This window comes from Frankliniella occidentalis, unplaced genomic scaffold (assembly GCF_000697945.3).
Source record: "Frankliniella occidentalis isolate FOCC.00 unplaced genomic scaffold, Focc_3.1 Scaffold42, whole genome shotgun sequence".
NCBI lineage: Eukaryota > Metazoa > Arthropoda > Insecta > Thysanoptera > Thripidae > Frankliniella > Frankliniella occidentalis.
Window position 1 is genome coordinate 1,642,091 of NW_026267172.1, and position 4,939 is coordinate 1,647,029.

Sequence of the window (4,939 nt, forward strand, 5' to 3'; positions counted from 1 at the left end):
GTGGGGACCACCTACAATCGCCGGGGCTCAAGCTCACGTCACAACGTCAAAAATACCTTGTGTATGTACAATAACCAACTGAAATCAGAGCGCCCTCTTTTATAGGTGACTCGTGGGAAGAGCCGCATGTGACTCACAAGTATACTGTGTAGTGCGACCGCCCGCACGCTGCGCCGCGCGTGCAACAGGCTGCAGGAATGACTCATGTTGCACACGCATGCATCCCGCTCCGCTGCACCGCCGTGGGGCTGCGCTCGCGTCGCGTCCTTCTCCCTCCAGCAACTCTCCTCGCACTCTCCTCTCTCTCACTCCCCCTCTCTCCGTCCGGAGGCCTCCCTTTTCCAGCAATAGAGGCAACCGGACACTCCAGACAGTACACTCCCCCCCTCCCTCTCGCCACCCGCCGCCGGCGCACAACCCTTCCCGACCGTATCACTCACTCACACACACACATCCCTCCACACAGCCTCCGCATACTCGCACATGCACGCCACATACTACAATTTAGCTTATCAATTTTTTTCCTCCTCCATTCCTTTCTCTCTGCCTCTCTTTCTTTTAGCGTGGCGGAGCGTAGCGGAACGTGGCGAGACGTGCGCGCAGCCCGAGGCGCTCGCTACCGGCCCCGCTCACACACACACACACACACACACAACGCACCACGCAGTATGTGGAAGCGTTCGCAGGGAGACCGACTTTACGACATGGGAAATTTCACGCGCGGCGCAAGGAATGGCGGGGCGACGATGCTTGTCTCTGATAAGAGAGGGGCGCATCCGGCAGCAGCAGCTCAGGCCAGGGGCGCGAGACCTCGCGGTAAAAACGCGGCGCCGCTGCTGCTGCGGGTTGAGAGCCAGCAGCGGCCGGCTAGCAGGACACTCAACAAGCAACACACTGACTGGAACATTACATTCGCTCACATCGGTAAACCCAAGTATATGTGAACGTCGTACACTTGTTGATGAGTTAACAGTCGTACACACACATGGACGCACAACTGTGTGATTTTTTTTAAAAGGAAAATTAGCTCCATTCCTCCCATGTACGAATGGCTCGACGAATGGGCATACAAGTTTTCGACATTCACACAATTGCGTTCCCAGAGCAATAACTTCCTATTATTGTCAATTTCCGAGCAAGACGAACATTACAAGAATGTTTGGTGGTTTTTAAAAAAAACAGCTCAGACGACTGGTGCGATGTATTGAATCATACACCCCAGCGACTCTCGCGCATTATTCTGTCTGTGATATTCAAATTTCACGCTGCTTCGTGCCAGGGGGGCTGGGGAGGCAGGGGAGGAATCGTCGGACCAATTATTGTGTTCGGGATGGCAACAAGTCTCAGAGAGGGAGAAAAAGGGAGGGGGAGAGAGAGAGAGAGAGAGAGAGAGAGAGAGAGCCGCGGGGAGGGGCGCGCGGCCCGCGACAGAGACGGACGCACCCGCGCGCGCCAGTAGGAAGAGGGGTGGAAACCAATTACCGACCACAACACGCCCCGGCAACAAGTTGTTTAGTATAACTGCATGCAAATGGAGACTTTATTACGGCACATTATCCTCCTGGAGGCGGCCCTAAGGAGGCGCCCCTCAGGAGGCGGCGACCTCGCGGGTCCGCAATCGCGCCGCCCCATCTCGCGCGTTCTCTCTCTCTCTCTCTCTCACCGGGAAGAAAAAGGGGCAAAAGAGCGAGAGAGAGATGCAGACAACTTTCCAATTACAGGAATGACATCCAGCGTGCCCACTGCTGATGGGCGGAGCACCCTCCTCGCCGCACTTATGAAAAAAATAAAAATTCAATTTCTTCGTAAGCTATGCAAACAGTGAACCCTGCAGCACTGGAAGTCAAGGTGAATGTTCACCGCAAGCTACTTCGCACTTGGTCGAACACTGTGAAAAATATACTCCTCGTAGACATATTTCTGTAATAATAATTAAATATCTACAAAATATGTTGCAAATTTGAGACAGCCCATTCTTGCTGGTCAAATGAATTCCACGTCGATAAGTCGCGCCTAATTCTATGATCTTAGAGATTTACGATACCGTTCCCGTGAATTTTTCCAAAAAAAAAAAAAAAACGACAACTTTTTTCTATAGTGTACATTACATAAGTCATAGCGTCCTTACCAACCATACGCAAACTACTTTACAAACGAAGAGCAATAAGCCGTTTAAAACGCTTACGTCTCTAGAGGTCAATTAGAAGACCTTGAAAAGATAGTCCCGTCGCCGCCGCGTCCCTTCCTCCCCTGCAGCATGGGGGCGGCGGTTAGGGGATGTAGGTTAGTGAACTGCTTGCGAGGACAGCGCCGGGACGGGGCCGGGACGGGGCCGGGACGGGACGCTGAGCCAGGACGTCCTATGGTCACGGTCGATGGGTGTCCCCGCCGGTCCCCGCGCCGCGCCACCCCGTGGGGGCCCCGCCCGCCGAGCTTGCCGAGCTCGCTTTCTTGTTTTCTGCTGAGCGGGTGCTGATTCCAGCTTCCAGGCCGGCGTGCCGAGCTCAGGACGCGCAACCCTGGCGATCCTTATTCCTGCCCTAGTCCAACGTGCGCGGCGCACGCCGGCCGGCGGGGCGTGGGCTGCCCGCAGTCTGCACTGGAAATCCAAGTGTGTGAATGCCGCACACTTGAACGGGTGTGACTTGGATTTCCATTCGAACACTTGAGAACACGACACGACCTTTCCGTGGGAGTAACGAAATATTGTCATTATCGAAATGTAATAATATCATCTCGAGTACACACTAAAACACTGGAAACGCAAGTGTGTGAATGGCGCTCACTTGTAGGTGAGCGAATATCCATTCGTACACTTAGGGGGGTAAACGTGTGAATTTTCTAGGAAAAAATATATTTTGTAATGGATATTCGCACACCTTCAAGTCAGTGACATTCACACACTTGCGTTTCCAGTGAAGCTTGAGAACATTTATATTCATAGTATGAACAAATTTGTTCACACCGGCGTATTAAAAAAAATGCGTAAACAGAGCACGTACACAGAAATCAGCAAGCTATGAATAAAAATGTTCATAAGCTTTTAGGGTGCAAAGAGTTAAGTAAAATTGATCTAGAACAAAAAGTACTGGAAGTAGGAAAACCTTTTTTCTCGGTGGACACTTGAAAGTTCACACACGTGTGTGCACACAACACATTGCGCCAGGCAGTAAAAAATGTGACTTATTTCGAAACCTGTCCAAATACTTTGGAATGTGGTAGGGATGTGCTTGAGAATGCATCTTCGTTGCACACCACACACCAATATGTCCATTGTGTGTTAACATGTTCTTTTGTGCCGCGGCATTCATTGCTTACAGCATTCAATGACAATTTCGTAGTTATTCATAGTTATTCAGACAATTTCGTAGTTTGCGAGGGTGGAATTTTGTACACAACTTAGTCCCGCTCATTTCAGTAACGCCCGAAAGGCACCACACGACCAATGCAGCCCAAGAGGGTGCGTAATCCCGCAACACTTCGGGGACTGCTCTGAGACAGACGCTTATTAAAAGATGCACTGGTTTTTCCAACCCCTAGGACACACTGAGCGAGTTCGCGAGGTGAAAGCCAACCCCTGACAGTCAGGTCGGATTACCACGCGAGGAAAACTTTGTGCCTCGCATCACCAGCCTGAATACGCCACTGCACGGGGTGGTGGGGCCGGTGGGCTGGGCGCGCTACCCCAGCCGCGCCACGCAGGCTGGCAAGCAGGCAGGCGGGGGCGGGGGTTTGGCGTTTTGTGCTGACTGCAGGAAGTGACGACGCTTCAGTTTCAGTCTGCTGCTGCTGCGGCTCCGGCCCGGAGGCCGGTCCAGCCAACGCAGCATCCAGCCGAGGGAGGGATCGGGAAGGGGTGCCGCCGCAGGCTGTGCTGGTGTAGGGGTAGGCCAGGGATGACAAGTAGCAAGTATTCTTAAACAATTGGGCCGACGGGATGGCAGGTTGGAAGCACTCGGGGACGTCCAGCAGGATGGTCTGGGAGCGGAGCGCGCGACCGGAAGTCAATACCGGAAGACAAGCGACCTCCGGCCGGAAGCACTCTCTCGGGATCCTCCGCCCTCCGCTCCGGGGGTACCGACGTACCCACGGAGCCGCACTCGGGCGGGGGAGGCCGGGCGACGAGGGGAGGGAGGTGCGTGGAAGAAGAGAGGGAGAAGGGAGGCGAAGAAGGACGCGGGCTCCGAGTGGTGCGACCCCTGGCGCCCCGCCAGGCCCCCCTCCGAGGCGGCGCCCCTAGTAGGGTATAGCTCGACTATAGGAATATAATATTGATCCCGCCACAGCACTGCTGGTTGTTGAGCGATATCGAAGCCAGTTACTCCAATGATCGAAAGAGTCACGCATGCCCCTTATTGTGTGTTCTTCTCGCTGGGCCGCCCCTCTGCCGACACGAGTATATTATTTTAAAAAATGTGTTGTTCATTCTTTTTTTTTCTTCAAAATCTTAGGTATAGGGTATAGTTAGCGATTTACTCTGTTGTAGTTGAAATGAAGAGCAGTGTGTTGTGGAGGGGGCAGTGGGAATATTTTTGCTACCAAATGGGTCGAAATAAAAAAGAGACGAACGCAAATAAACAGGCAATTATTTAATTTGTACTAGACAAAAGGAAATGGTAACAATAACAAACATACAATAATAAAAATAATGATAATTAGAAAACAAAGGAAGTAGAAATTAAATTTCCCATTGTTGTTAACACAATATTAACCTTCTGTAAGGCTCCAGTAGATCCAGTTGTTACTGATTGAACTGTGATCAATGGCACATTCTTTGTCCGTATCATGGTAGAAAAGGTGCAACAGGTTAGTATCGTCAGAGTCATCGAACTCTACCTTAGAGTCATACACTGGAAATGCAAGTGTGTGAATGTCGCTCACCTGCAGGTGAGCGACATTCCATTCGTACACTTAAGGGGGTAAAGGTGTGAATTTTTCC

At 51.8% G+C, this 4,939-nt stretch overlaps 1 protein-coding gene across 1 annotated transcript in view; it reads right to left on the reverse strand.

Moving 5' to 3' along the window:
- LOC127749282 (uncharacterized) overlaps nt 1-4,939 on the reverse strand; it is a 91,138-nt gene that overhangs the window by 65,937 nt on the left and 20,262 nt on the right. The window lies entirely within an intron of this gene.